Genomic DNA, 16647 nt, shown 5'->3' with positions numbered 1-16647 from the left:
TCAGGAAATACCCACCTAGTTTTTTTTTGAAGATCACCTCCTCTAATAGGAGAAAAAACTTTCTCCATCCCAAAAAAAGAAAACCATCCAAATTGCCACCATGCATTTCCATGAAGTGTTTAGTAACTCCTGAATAAGATGAATTTTTACTGTTGATATTTTGAATGTGCTCTGAAATTCTCCTTTTCAATTTACGGCTAGTACAACCCACATAATTAAGATCACAAATGTCACAATGAATGTAATAGACCACTAGAATGCTACATGATTTTATAATCTGTCTGGACTAATTTTTTTTAAAGAATGAAATAACAAAGACATTTTTTATTGAAATTCAGTTTGTTGATCCAATTTTTTGCCTAACTTATCCGATGGTCAAACGGAATGTGGATCCTAACTGCAGTATCATAGGCTATCTACCTTATAATACATGGTGAGGCACCATTCCCTTTCTTTTGTTTGCTTTTTCTCATTTGAAAAAAAGTATGCTGGTCTGTCGTGATTCTCAATGGCGAGAGAACATAGCCCAGCATATATGAGAACTAGCTCTTGGAAGATGGAAACTATACTGACCATGAACTAAACCTGCCGCACAACTAGAAGTGGCCGGGTAGCATGCCTACGTTTTTTTATCCCTAGATGCCCAGCGCCAGCCGGAGAACTACCTAATCCTAGCAGAGGAAAAGACAGTCCTGGCTCACCTCTAGAGAAATTTTCCCAAAAGGCAGACAGAGGCCCCCACATATATTGGCGGTGATTTAAGATGAAATGACAAACGTAGTATGAAAATAGGTTTAGCAAAATCGAGGTCCGCTTACTAGATAGCATGAAGACAGAAAGGGCACTTTCATGGTCAGCAGAAAACCCTATCAAAACACCATCCAGAAATTACTTTAAGACTCTAGCATTAACTCATAACACCAGAGTGGCAATTTCCGCTCACAAGAGCTTTCCAGACACAGTAACGAAACAGCAGCTGTGAACAGGAACAAAATGCAAAAACACACAAGGACAAAAGTCCAACTTAGCTGGGAGTTGTCTAGTAGCAGGAACAAGCACAGAAAGACTACTGATTACATTGTTGACCGGCATGAAACTGACAGAGGAGCAAGGTTATATAGCGACTCCCACATCCTGATAGGAGCAGGTGAACAGAGGGGATGATGCACACAAGTTAAATTCCACAAGTGGCCACCGGGGGAGCCCAGAATCCAATTTCACAACAGTACCCCCCCCTCAAGGAGGGGGCACCGAACCCTCACCAGAACCACCAGGGCGATCAGGATGAGCCCTATGAAAGGCACGGACAAGATCGGAGGCATGAACATCAGAGGCAGTGACCCAAGAATTATCCTCCTGACCGTATCCCTTCCATTTGACCAGATACTGGAGTTTCCGTCTGGAAACACGAGAGTCCAAGATCTTTTCCACAACGTACTCCAACTCACCCTCAACCAACACCGGAGCAGGAGGCTCAACGGAAGGCACAGCTGGTACCTCATACCTGCGCAACAATGACCGATGAAAAACATTATGAATTGAAAAGGATGCAGGGAGGTCCAAACGGAAGGACACAGGGTTAAGAATCTCCAATATCTTGTACGGGCCGATGAACCGAGGCTTAAACTTAGGAGAAGAAACCCTCATAGGGACAAAACGAGAAGACAACCACACCAAGTCCCCAACACAAAGCCGAGGACCAACACGACGACGGCGGTTGGCAAAAAGCTGAGTCTTCTCCTGGGACAACTTCAAATTGTCCACCACCTGCCCCCAAATCTGATGCAACCTCTCCACCACAGCATCCACTCCAGGACAATCCGAAGATTCCACTTGACCGGAGGAAAATCGAGGATGAAACCCCGAATTACAGAAAAACGGGGACACCAAGGTGGCAGAGCTGGCCCGATTATTGAGGGCGAACTCCGCCAAAGGCAAAAAAGCAACCCAATCATCCTGATCCGCAGACACAAAACACCTCAAATATGTCTCCAAGGTCTGATTAGTCCGCTCGGTCTGGCCATTAGTCTGAGGATGGAAAGCAGACGAAAAAGACAAATCTATGCCCATCCTAGCACAGAATGCCCGCCAAAATCTAGACACGAATTGGGTCCCTCTGTCAGAAACGATATTCTCCGGAATACCATGCAAACGAACAACATTTTGAAAAAACAGAGGAACCAACTCGGAAGAAGAAGGCAACTTAGGCAAGGGAACCAGATGGACCATCTTAGAGAAACGGTCACACACCACCCAGATGACAGACATCTTCTGAGAAACAGGCAGATCCGAAATAAAATCCATCGAGATGTGCGTCCAAGGCCTCTTCGGGATAGGCAAGGGTAACAACAATCCACTAGCCCGAGAACAACAAGGCTTGGCCCGAGCACAAACGTCACAAGACTGCACAAAGCCTCGCACATCTCGTGACAGGGATGTTGTGAATTTGCTTTTTGCTCCCTCTAGTGGTTACTAGTTTTTTGACTCTGGTTTTTCTGTCTTTCCTTTTATCCGCACCTGGGTCGTTAGTTAGGGGTGTTGCTATATAAGCTCCCTGGACCTTCAGTTCAATGCCTGGCAACGTAGTTATCAGAGCTAGTCTGCTGTGCTCTTGTCTACTGATCCTGGTTCCAGTTATATCAGCTAAGTCTGCCTTTTGCTTTTTGCTATTTGTTTTGGTTTTGTATTTTTGTCCAGCTTGTTCCAAATCTATATCCTGACCTTTGCTGGAAGCTCTAGGGGGGCTGGTGTTCTCCCCCCGGACCGTTAGACGGTTCGGGGGTTCTTGAATTTCCAGTGTGGATTTTGATAGGGTTTTTGTTGACCATATAAGTTACCTTTCTTTATTCTGCTATCAGTAAGCGGGCCTCTCTGTGCTAAACCTGGTTCATTTCTGTGTTTGTCATTTCCTCTTACCTCACCGTCATTATTTGTGGGGGGCTTCTATCCAGCTTTGGGGTCCCCTTCTCTGGAGGCAAGAAAGGTCTTTGTTTTCCTCTACTAGGGGTAGCTAGATTCTCCGGCTGGCGCGTGTCATCTAGAATCAACGTAGGAATGATCCCCGGCTACTTCTAGTGTTGGCGTTAGGAGTAGATATATGGTCAACCCAGTTACCACTGCCCTAGGAGCTGGATTTTTGTATTCTGCAGACTTCCACGTTCCTCTGAGACCCTCGCCATTGGGGTCATAACAGTTTGCCAGGCCAGTATTAAATGTTTAATGCATTGCAGAAGAGGGATTATAAGAAAGAAGATTCTGAGTTTTGTTTTTTTTTTTTTTTTTTTTTCTTCTTCCCCTTTACCTCAGAGTGGCTATGCTTGCTGCAGACATGAATGTCCAGACCTTGATTACAAGTGTGGACCAGCTGGCTACTCGTGTGCAGGGCATACAAGACTATGTTATCAGAAATCCTAGGTCAGAACCTAAAATACCGATTCCTGAACTGTTTTCCGGAGACAGGTTTAAGTTTAGGAATTTCGTGAATAATTGTAAATTGTTTTTGTCCCTGAGACCCTGTTCATCTGGAGATTCTGCTCAGCAAGTAAAAATTGTTATTTCGTTCTTACGGGGCGACCCTCAGGATTGGGCTTTTTCGCTGGCGCCAGGAGATCCGGCATTGGCTGATCTTGATGCGTTTTTTCTGGCGCTCGGTTTACTTTATGAGGAACCCAATCTTGAGATTCAGGCAGAAAAGGCCTTGCTGGCTATGTCTCAGGGGCAGGACGAGGCTGAAGTGTATTGCCAAAAATTTCGGAAATGGTCCGTGCTGACACATTGGAACGAGTGTGCACTGGCTGCTAATTTTAGAAATGGCCTTTCTGAAGCCATTAAGAATGTTATGGTGGGTTTTCCCATTCCCACAGGTCTGAATGATACTATGGCACTGGCTATTCAAATTGACCGGCGGTTGCGGGAGCGCAAAACCGCAAATTCCCTCATGGTGTTGCCTGAACAGACACCTAATTCGGTGCAATGTGATAGAAAAACCGCAAATTCCCTCATGGTGTTGTCTGAACAGACACCTGATTTAATGCAATGTGATAGAATCCTGACTAGAAATGAGCGGAAAATTCATAGACGCCGGAATGGCTTGTGCTACTACTGTGGTGATTCTACACATGTTATCTCAGCATGCTCTAAACGTATAGCTAAGGTTGTTAGTCCTGTCACCGTTGGTAATTTGCAACCTAAATTTATTCTGTCTGTAACTTTGATTTGCTCACTGTCATCTTATCCTGTCATGGCGTTTGTAGATTCAGGTGCTGCCCTGAGTCTCATGGATCTCTCATTTGCTAAGCGCTGTGGTTTTACTCTTGAACCATTAGAAAATCCTATTCCTCTTAGGGGTATTGATGCTACACCATTGGCAGCAAATAAACCGCAGTATTGGACACAGGTTACCATGTGCATGACTCCTGAACACCGCGGGGTGATATGTGATCGCTTCTCCAAGATGGTCCATTTGGTTCCTTTGCCTAAGCTGCCTTCCTCTTCCGATCTGGTTCCTGTGTTTTTCCAGAACGTGGTTCGTTTGCACGGCATCCCTGAGAATATTGTGTCAGACAGAGGATCCCAGTTCGTTTCCAGGTTCTGGCGATCCTTTTGTAGTAGGATGGGCATTGATTTGTCGTTTTCGTCTGCTTTCCATCCTCAGACTAATGGACAGACGGAGCGAACCAATCAGACTTTGGAGGCTTATTTGAGGTGTTTTGTCTCTGCTGATCAGGACGATTGGGTGACATTCTTGCCGTTGGCTGAGTTTGCCCTTAATAATCGGGCTAGTTCCGCCACCTTGGTTTCGCCTTTTTTCTGCAACTCTGGTTTCCATCCTCGCTTTTCTTCGGGTCATGTGGAGCCTTCTGACTGTCCTGGGGTGGATTCTGTGGTGGATAGGTTGCAGCAGATCTGGAATCATGTGGTGGACAACTTGAAGTTGTCACAGGAGAAGGCTCAGCGCTTTGCCAACCGCCGCCGCGGTGTGGGTCCCCGACTACGCGTTGGGGATTTGGTATGGCTTTCTTCCCGCTTTGTTCCTATGAAGGTCTCCTCTCCCAAATTTAAACCTTGTTTTATTGGGCCTTACAAGATATTGGAAATCCTTAATCCTGTATCTTTTCGTCTGGATCTTCCTGTGTCGTTTGCTATTCACAATGTATTTCATAGGTCCTTGTTGCGGCGGTACATTGTGCCTGTAGTTCCTTCTGCTGAGCCTCCTGCTCCGGTGTTGGTTGAGGGCGAGTTGGAGTACGTGGTGGAGAAGATCTTGGATTCTCGCCTCTCCAGGCGGAGGCTTCAGTACCTGGTCAAGTGGAAGGGCTATGGTCAGGAGGATAATTCCTGGGTGGTCGCCTCTGATGTTCATGCGGCCGATTTAGTTCGTGCCTTTCATGCCGCTCATCCTGATCGTCCTGGTGGTCGTGGTGAGGGTTCGGTGACCCCTCACTAAGGGGGGGGTACTGTTGTGAATTTGCTTTTTGCTCCCTCTAGTGGTTACTAGTTTTTTGACTCTGGTTTTTCTGTCTTTCCTTTTATCCGCACCTGGGTCGTTAGTTAGGGGTGTTGCTATATAAGCTCCCTGGACCTTCAGTTCAATGCCTGGCAACGTAGTTATCAGAGCTAGTCTGCTGTGCTCTTGTCTACTGATCCTGGTTCCAGTTATATCAGCTAAGTCTGCCTTTTGCTTTTTGCTATTTGTTTTGGTTTTGTATTTTTGTCCAGCTTGTTCCAAATCTATATCCTGACCTTTGCTGGAAGCTCTAGGGGGGCTGGTGTTCTCCCCCCGGACCGTTAGACGGTTCGGGGGTTCTTGAATTTCCAGTGTGGATTTTGATAGGGTTTTTGTTGACCATATAAGTTACCTTTCTTTATTCTGCTATCAGTAAGCGGGCCTCTCTGTGCTAAACCTGGTTCATTTCTGTGTTTGTCATTTCCTCTTACCTCACCGTCATTATTTGTGGGGGGCTTCTATCCAGCTTTGGGGTCCCCTTCTCTGGAGGCAAGAAAGGTCTTTGTTTTCCTCTACTAGGGGTAGCTAGATTCTCCGGCTGGCGCGTGTCATCTAGAATCAACGTAGGAATGATCCCCGGCTACTTCTAGTGTTGGCGTTAGGAGTAGATATATGGTCAACCCAGTTACCACTGCCCTAGGAGCTGGATTTTTGTATTCTGCAGACTTCCACGTTCCTCTGAGACCCTCGCCATTGGGGTCATAACAAGGGAAGGCCACCAGAAGGACCTTGCCACCAAATCCCTGGTACCAAAGATTCCAGGATGACCTGCCAACGCAGAAGAATGAACCTCAGAGATGACTCTACTGGTCCAATCATCAGGAACAAACAGTCTACCAGGTGGGCAACGATCAGGTCTATCCGCCTGAAACTCCTGCAAGGCCCGCCGCAGGTCTGGAGAAACGGCAGACAATATCACTCCATCTTTAAGGATACCTGTGGGCTCAGAATTACCAGGGGAGTCAGGCTCAAAACTCCTAGAAAGGGCATCCGCCTTAACATTCTTAGAACCCGGTAGGTAAGACACCACAAAATTAAACCGAGAGAAAAACAACGACCAGCGCGCTTGTCTAGGATTCAGGCGCCTGGCAGACTCAAGGTAAATTAAATTTTTGTGGTCAGTCAATACCACCACCTGATGTCTGGCCCCCTCAAGCCAGTGACGCCACTCCTCAAAAGCCCACTTCATGGCCAAAAGCTCCCGATTCCCAATATCATAATTCCGCTCGGCGGGCGAAAATTTACGGGAAAAAAAAAGCACAAGGTCTCATCACGGAGCAGTCGGAACTTCTCTGCGACAACACCGCCCCAGCTCCGATTTCAGAAGCGTCGACCTCAACCTGAAAAGGAAGAGCAACATCAGGCTGACGCAACACTGGGGCGGAAGAAAAGCGGCGCTTGAGCTCCCGAAAGGCCTCCACAGCATCAGGGGACCAATCAGCAACATCAGCACCCTTCTTAGTCAAATCAGTCAATGGTTTTACAACATCAGAAAAACCAGCAATAAATCGACGATAAAAGTTAGCAAAGCCCAAAAATTTCTGAAGACTCTTAAGAGAAGAGGGTTGCGTCCAATCACCAATAGCCTGAACCTTGACAGGATCCATCTCGATGGAAGAGGGGGAAAAAATGTATCCCAAGAAGGAAATCTTCTGAACCCCAAAAACACACTTAGAACCCTTCACACACAAGGAATTAGACCGCAAAACCTGAAAAACCCTCCTGACCTGCTGGACATGAGAGTCCCAGTCATCCGAAAAAATCAGAATATCATCCAGATACACAATCATAAATTTATCCAAATAATCGCGGAAAATGTCATGCATAAAGGACTGGAAGACTGAAGGGGCATTTGAAAGACCAAAAGGCATCACCAAATACTCAAAATGGCCCTCGGGCGTATTAAATGCGGTTTTCCACTCATCCCCCTGCTTGATTCGCACCAAATTATACGCCCCACGGAGATCAATCTTAGAGAACCCCTTTATACGAGCAAACAAATCAGTAAGCAGTGGTAACGGATATTGATATTTAACCGTGATTTTATTCAAAAGTCGATAATCAATACACGGCCTCAAAGAGCCGTCTTTCTTAGACACAAAGAAAAAACCGGCTCCTAAGGGAGATGACGAAGGACGAATATGTCCCTTTTCCAAGGACTCCTTTATATATTCTCGCATAGCAGCGTGTTCAGGCACAGACAGATTAAATAAACGACCCCTAGGGTATTTACTACCCGGGATCAAGTCTATGGCACAATCGCACTCCCGGTGCGGAGGTAGTGAACCAACCTTGGGTTCTTCAAAAACGTCACGAAAGTCAGACAAGAATTCAGGAATCTCAGAGGGAATAGATGATGAAATGGAAACCAAAGGTACGTCCCCATGAGTTCCTTTACATCCCCAGCTTAACACAGACATAGCTCTCCAGTCGAGGACTGGGTTATGAGATTGCAGCCATGGCAATCCCAGCACCAAAACATCATGTAGATTATACAGCACCAGAAAGCGAATAACCTCCTGGTGATCCGGATTAACACGCATAGTCACTTGTGTCCAGTATTGTGGTTTATTACTAGCCAAAGGGGTGGAGTCAATCCCTTTCAGAGGTATCGGAGCCTCCAATGGCTCCAAATCATACCCACAGCGTTTGGCAAAGGACCAATCCATAAGACTCAAAGCAGCGCCAGAGTCGACATAGGCGTCCGCGGTAATAGATGACAAAGAACAAATCAGGGTCACAGATAGAATAAACTTAGACTGTAAAGTGCTAATTGAAACAGACTTGTCAGGCTTCTTAGTACGCTTAAAGCATGCTGATATAACATGAGTTGAATCACCACAATAGAAGCACAACCCATTTTTTCGTCTAAAATTCTGCCGCTCGCTTCTGGACAGAATTCTATCACATTGCATATTTTCTGGCGTTTTCTCAGTAGACACCGCCAAATGGTGCACAGGTTTGCGCTCCCGCAGACGCCTATCGATCTGAATAGCCATCGTCATGGACTCATTCAGACTCGCAGGCACAGGGAACCCCACCATAACATCCTTAATGGCATCAGAGAGACCTTCTCTGAAAATCGCCGCCAGGGCGCACTCATTCCACTGAGTAAGCACAGACCATTTGCGGAATTTTTGGCAGTATATTTCAGCTTCATCTTGCCCCTGAGACAAGGACATCAAGGACTTTTCCGCCTGAAACTCTAAATGAGGTTCCTCATAAAGCAACCCCAAGGCCAGAAAAAACGCATCCACATTGAGCAACGCAGGATCCCCTGGTGCCAATGCAAAAGCCCAGTCTTGAGGGTCGCCCCGGAGCAAGGAAATTACAATCCTGACCTGCTGTGCAGGGTCTCCGGCAGAGCGAGACTTCAGGGACAAAAACAATTTGCAATTATTTTTAAAATTTTGAAAGTGAGATCTATTCCCCGAGAAGAATTCAGGCAAAGGAATTCTAGGCTCAGACATAGGTGCATGAACAACAAAATCTTGCAAATTTTGTACCTTTGTGGCGAGATTATTCAAACCTGTAGCTACACTCTGAAGATCCATTTGAAACAGGTGAACACAGAGCCATTCAAGGATTAGAAGGAGAGGAAGAGAGGAAGGCTGCAGTATAGGCAGACTAGCAAGTGATTCAATTAAGAGCACACTCAGAACTAGAGGGAAAAAAAAAAATAAATTGTAGCAGACTTCTTTTTTCTCTCCTTTCTCAGCCAGTAATTTAACCCTTTTTAGGTCCGGTCAAACTGTCGTGATTCTCAATGGCGAGAGAACATAGCCCAGCATATATGAGAACTAGCTCTTGGAAGATGGAAACTATACTGACCATGAACTAAACCTGCCGCACAACTAGAAGTGGCCGGGTAGCATGCCTACGTTTTTTTATCCCTAGATGCCCAGCGCCAGCCGGAGAACTACCTAATCCTAGCAGAGGAAAAGACAGTCCTGGCTCACCTCTAGAGAAATTTTCCCAAAAGGCAGACAGAGGCCCCCACATATATTGGCGGTGATTTAAGATGAAATGACAAACGTAGTATGAAAATAGGTTTAGCAAAATCGAGGTCCGCTTACTAGATAGCATGAAGACAGAAAGGGCACTTTCATGGTCAGCAGAAAACCCTATCAAAACACCATCCAGAAATTACTTTAAGACTCTAGCATTAACTCATAACACCAGAGTGGCAATTTCCACTCACAAGAGCTTTCCAGACACAGTAACGAAACAGCAGCTGTGAACAGGAACAAAATGCAAAAACACACAAGGACAAAAGTCCAACTTAGCTGGGAGTTGTCTAGTAGCAGGAACAAGCACAGAAAGACTACTGATTACATTGTTGACCGGCATGAAACTGACAGAGGAGCAAGGTTATATAGCGACTCCCACATCCTGATAGGAGCAGGTGAACAGAGGGGATGATGCACACAAGTTAAATTCCACAAGTGGCCACCGGGGGAGCCCAGAATCCAATTTCACAACACTGGTCCTTATAATGTTACTCATTACAATTTACTGTTTGTATCTGCAATAGTCTTGGATGATGAGAAATATTAAACTTGAGTGCATTTCAGTGAGGTTCAGATTTGTATCATATTTGGCTTTAGGTTTGTGATCTTTTAATTTTATTTCTCGCAACCATAGAAAGCCTCCATATGGGACTGTGACAAATAAACACACAACAAAGCCTATGTGGCTCTTCTGTCACTTTGCAAACCTATGATGAACCTTTTTTCTACAAACTCTGTTAAATTTCATAAGTTTAGGATTAGTAATGACCGAATAGTGAAATATTCAGATTCAGGAAAATCAGCACAAATAATTTCTAATATCCGTGTATTCTTACCGAATAACGAATCCAATGTAAGTAATTGGGACAGCCGAATATTTTTCTGCTGGACCCAACAAACAGGTTTGGGGGCATGGTATAACAGCTGGAACGGATGGGAAAAAGCCATAACTAAATGGGAACAGCATGGAGAAGATGCCTGCATGCCTTTCTGACTCACATATGGTATCTGGGAATAATGTTGTCAGACTATTGTGCTGGTTTTACATATTTTTAAAAAGACCTACCAAACCAAACAAACATTTTTTTCCTTCATAATTACATGTATATAACGCTAAATAAAAATAACAATTAAAAAAATTATACCTCCCCTTTAGCATATGTTCACATGGAGCATTTTGGCTTTAGTTTTCCCATTAACATTTGTGAGGGCTCTCACTTCTACATTTGGGAGGTCTGTCCCTCATGCCAAATAGTTAGTAAGATAGTGGAATATATATTTCCCTTCCCTTTACATTTCAAACATGCCCATTTGAATTTGGGATTTTGCTTGCCATCACCACCAACATGTCCACCGTCATACCATTATGTGGCCCTCGTTTCACATTTTCAGAGGGCCAGCAGGTGCTGAAAAACCTGCATTTTGTAAGCTCAACAGTTTGTTTTTGCCACAGGATCACAATGGAACAACTGTCATAGCGGGTGAAGCCGCTGTAAGGTGAATATAATTCAGGAGTTGGGGGAGCTGTATGATCAATGTCAGGAAATTGTATTCTACCAGACACCAAAAGCAATAGAATTAAATTCTAAATACAGTTTATGCAAGCAAGGGCCTCTCTTGTCAGTCTGTCAGGCCTGAAACCCATGTCAGGAACATGTACAATCCTCATTTTACTTGGAAGCAGCCTCTTCAAGGGAAATAGACAGGAGTGCCATTGACCAATCTGCTCAAGCCTAGGCAGTTCTTCTGCAAACTAACCAACCAGGCAGAATGTATCTTTTGCATGGTTTTGAGCAACAATGGAGTAATTACAGGAGAGTGTTGAGGTCTGTGGAGTGTATTTCTCAGGTAACAGGCAGTGCTATAGAGCTAAAGGCCTTAGCGTGGCAATGACCATGTTCCAATATATGTAAGGCTGTGGCCTGAATAGGTCTGTGGAGCGTATTAACCCAGTCACTTAGATGTGCTTAAAACATACAAAAATTGGCCAATACCCCACCACCATTTTTTGAAAGGACCCAGAAATAGAAAATATAATGGAAGCAACAGTTTAATAAAGAGACACAAATCTTATTTAGGAGACTGGAAAAGTCAGCTCAGCAGTGGTCTTTGTCCAGCATCAGACAATGTAAATTGCTAAGAAATATGTATGCCCTATCTACCTAACAAAACAAATAAGCTGATAAGGGACAACTGAACGCTGCGCTGGGACAAAGAACTGGACATGGTTGCTGACTGTTGTGTCTGTGCATCTGCAGGTTGTGGACAGGAAGCATTAGGCTACTTTTACATTAGCATCGTGTGACGCACATCGCAATGCGTCATTTTGGAGAAAAAAACGCATCCTGCAAAGTTGCCCGCAGGATGCGTTTTTTCTCCATACGCTTGCATTAGCGACGCATTGCCACACGTCCCATCCGTCGTGCAATGGATGCGTCGTGTTTTGGCGGACCGTCGGCACAAAAAATGTTCCATGTAACGTTCTTTTGTGCATCGTGTCCACCATTTTCGATTGCGCATGCGCGGCTGAAACTCCGCCCCCTCCTCCGCGGAACTCACAATGGGCAGCGGATGCATTGTAAAACTGCATCCGCTGCCCACGTTGTGCTACATTAACACACTGTCCGTCGGTATGTCGGGCCGACGGTTTGCAACGGCCCGTACCGACAGACTAGTGTGAAAGTAGCCTAAGCGCCTCCATCCTGGACAGCAGATTGGGAAGGGTGTAACAAAGGGGAAGGGCTATGAGGAATATATGGTGTATGCTGACAGAGGTATTAAGTCAAATTTCCTTTTATAAAGAGATGTGTGGGTAAGATTTTCAAACTAGTAGCATATATATATATGGAGCATGTTTCATTACTTGTATTATTATTCCGTATAAGGCTGAAACCAGAAAAGTTGTGTGGAGCATGTTAATACATTCATGTTCCAAAATGTCCAAATGCAGACCCAAAAATCAACATCAGGCTACCAGATACATGCCTAAGGAGACCATGAGAAGGGCAACACAATAAAAAAATAGAATAATAGAATATATAGAGATTGAGAGTAGAAATTTGACCTTTGCCTAATGTCCAAAGGTTCCAAAAAATTACCCCAAGTGGTCGGTATCAGACCAGCTGAAAGACGCTGTGATATGCACGTCACAATTAGTGTTGAGCGATACCGTCCGATACTTGAAAGTATCGGTATCGGAAAGTATCGGCCGATACTGGCAAAGTATCGGATCCAATCCGATACCGATACCCGATACCAATACAAGTCAATGGGACTCAAGTATCGGACGGTATTCCTGATGGTTCCCAGGGTCTGAAGGAGAGGAAACTCTCCTTCAGGCCCTGGGATCCATATTAATGTGTAAAATAAAGAATTAAAATAAAAAATATTGCTATACTCACCTCTCCGACGCAGCCTGGACCTCACCGAGGGAACCGGCAGCGTTGTTTGCTTAAAATTCACGCGTTTCCTTCCTTACGTGAAGTCCCGGCTTGTGATTGGTCGCGTGCCGCCCATGTGGCCGCGACGCGACCAATCACAGCAAGCCGTGACGTAATTTCAGGTCCTTCAGGATTTTAAAATTACGTTCCGGCTTTGTGATTGGTCGCGTCGCGGGTCACATGGGCGACGCGACCAATCACAAGCCGTGACGTCACGGGAGGCTGGACACGCGCGCATTTTAAATATATTTTAAAATGCGCGCTTGTCCTGCCTCCCGTGACGTCACGGCTTGTGATTGGTCGCGTCGCCCATGTGACCGCGACGCGACCAATCACAAAGCCGGAACGTAATTTTAAAATCCTGAAGGACCTGATATTACGTCACGGCTTGCTGTGATTGGTCGCGTCGCGGCCACATGGGCGGCACGCGACCAATCACAAGCCGGGACTTCACGTAAGGAAGGAAACGCGCAAATTTTAAGCAAACAACGCTGCCGGTTCCCTCGGTGAGGTCCAGGCTGCGTCGGAGAGGTGAGTATAGCAATATTTTTTATTTTAATTCTTTATTTTACACATTAATGTTGTTTCGATACCGATACCCGATACCACAAAAATATCGGATCTCGGTATCGGAATTCCGATACAGCAAATATCGGCCGATACCCGATACTTGCGGTATCGGAATGCTCAACACTAGTCACAATACATTTAATAGTTATTACAAGAGGTAGAAATAGAGAGTAAGAGAGTACAAGTTTTAACATTGCACAATGTGCAATGGTTTCTAAAAGTACAAAACATTACCCATGTGGGTTATACATAGATGAACACTAAGTACTTGTTGCAGAAGCAGGAGGAGGAGTAGTAGGCGTAGGTGATTTCCTAAACAAAATGGTTTTGGATGGTGAGGTACCATCTTGGTCAACGTCTCCCTCCTTGTCATAGTTACACTCACAGATTGGACAGTCTCAAGAAAATGGCCCAGTAAGTGGACATTTCCCCTCCCCGAGTTGCACCTGGTGTGCATGGCCCTCCCCTGTAATCCTTGTGGGTGAAAAGAGCTGGTACCTCTGCCACCAGAAATGTCTGAGGGTAATCTTTTGAGCAAGTCCTCTAGCATGCATGCACTTAAACTGGCCCATCTGCCACCGACATTAGAGAAGCAAGTTTCTCCTTGTTTCATGGGTCAGTATTTTATGTTGGACAAAATGTGTTTCATGCGAGGGTCTTGGAAAGGCATCTGGACATGAACTCTGCCATGTGTGGAAGTCTACAAAAAGTCAAACATTCAGTATCCTCACCAGGAGGAACACTAACCATCCTCTCCTCCACACAACGCATCCATGCTGGATAGGAATGAAGCTGGGAATGTAGCACAGACCAAAAAATCCTGTTCCTCCTCAACCTCCCCCTCCTCCTGTTCCTCATCATCACCTAAAGTGGCCTGAGAATACTGTATGAGGCTGGGCTATGTGGTATCAGCCACTGTACAATCTTGCTCCACAGCCACGTGCTCGACATTCAGTGCTTCCTCTTTGAGATTCTGCAGTGAACATTTTAAAAGACAGAGCAGCGGGATGGATATGCTCATAATAGCATGATCAGTGCTCACCATCTTGGTGCAGTACTTAAAGTTTTGAAAAACCTCATATAGGTCAGCGATCCACACCAACTCAGCAGTTGTTATGTGTGGGGGGCTGAGTGTTACTCTGACGTGCATTGAGAAACTGGAGTTCAGAAACTGCCCTCTGCTGCTCACTAAGCCTTGCCAACACATGGAAGGTCAAAAACCAGAGTGTGGGCAGGTCACAAATCAGTCGGTGATGAGGCAAATTGAAGCGCTGCTGCAGCAAAGCTAGACCGCCTAAAGCCTTAGATGACTTTCAGATATGAGCGCTGACACAGCGTACCTTGGCAAGTTGGGTAGGCAAGTCAGGATAAGTTTTAAAAAATCGCTGTTCAACCAAGTTCAGCACGTGGGCCATGCATGGAACATGTACAAGCTTGCTGAGCTTTAAAGCCGCCACCAAGTTTCGCCCATTATTAGTGATGAGCGAACGTGCTCACCACTACTCAGTACTCACCCGTGTATCACTATGCTCGGTGTACTCGGCGAGCACCGAGTATTTCCGTGATTATTCGGCTGGAGCTCGGGTCTCCACCCTGCAATTCTGGCGCTCTTTAGAGCGCCAATGACAATGCAGGGATTGACTGCCATGCATTGTAATGCCGCAGCCATCTTTATTTTGATATTACAGTGATTGGCTGGCCGCACAGTGTTATCAGGTCTATAAGAGACCTGGCGCCGCCCTGCTTGCCGCATTCTGCTCCATATTTAGGTAGTGTAGGGAGAGCTGCTGCTGAGATAGGGTTAGAATTCTCATTTTAATTGTTTGTGTGGGTCTGCTAGTGTGCAGTCCACAAATCCTGATAAACCAACAGTCCTTTTTAGGGCTAATTCAGGGAGTTCTGAGATTGCAGCGCTCGATAGGCAGGTGGTCTATGTGCACATATCCACATCAGTACAAGGCCTGCAGGCACTGTATGTGAGTACATACAGTACATCTCACTGCATATCTCCAAAAGCTTCATTACTGTCTGCTGCTGCTTATTTTCTATATACCTAGCTGCAGTTGTCCGTGGCAATTTTTTTTTTTTTCTGCTTATACCTGCTTATTTTATTCTAAAGGAATCCATGGCCCCCTTTTTTCAACATTTATTTGCTTGGTCACGCTGCAGACTACAGCCAGGTCACTGTAATAGAAGAGCTTGCAAATCTTATAATTTATTTATTTATTTTGTCCCAGGCATCAGATGTGAGTGCGCCAAAACAAATCTGTCCTTTTTTTGGTACTATTTAATATTTTGTAGTGTCTTACAACATTTTTGGACATCATTTTGCTGCCCCAAAAATCTGTAGCTGGGCCAAAAATATTTAGCTACAGTACTTAGATTTATCACTGTGAGTTCTATGCCACAAGCATCATATATCATTGCGCAAATTATCTTTCAAGTTTAGTACTCCTTTTATATGTCATAGCCAACTTGTTGACACAATTTTGGTGTACACCAAAAAATTAAGGCCATATTTGGATCAGTCTGTTAACTCAGGCTAACGTCTGGTGTATCTGTGGTGCAAAAATCTTTGTTTTGCCAGCATACATTGCATATTTCTGTCTGCTAGCCTTGTTCTACTCGCATCATATATCATTGTGCAAACTATCTTTCAATTTTAGTACTCCTTTTGTTTGTGTGTCATAGCCAACTTGTTGACACAATTTTGGTGTACACCAAAAAATTAAGGCCACATTTAGATCAGTCTGTTAACTCAGACTGACGTCTGGTATATCTGTGGTGGAAAAATCTTTGTTTTGCAGGCATACATTGCATAGTTCTGTCCGCTAGCCTTGTTCTACTCACTTTTTTATTGTTTTCAGAAAATCACAAAAACCATTAAAAAAACACATTCTGTTATCTCAGGCTGGGGACGGTTGTATCTGTGGTGGAAAAATCAACATAGGCTTATGTGGCATAGTTCTGTCTGCTAGCCTTGTTCTACTCATTTTTTATTTTTTTCAAAAATTACAAACAAACAGAAAAAAAAAATGTCTGCTATATCAGGCTGAGACCTGGAGTATCTGTGGAAAAAATTTTTATTGCCAGGCATAAGTTGCATAGTTCTGTCTGCTAG

Source organism: Ranitomeya variabilis, chromosome 3 (assembly GCF_051348905.1).
Source record: "Ranitomeya variabilis isolate aRanVar5 chromosome 3, aRanVar5.hap1, whole genome shotgun sequence".
In the NCBI taxonomy this organism is placed as follows: domain Eukaryota; kingdom Metazoa; phylum Chordata; class Amphibia; order Anura; family Dendrobatidae; genus Ranitomeya; species Ranitomeya variabilis.
Note: the sequence above shows the minus strand (reverse complement) of the source record.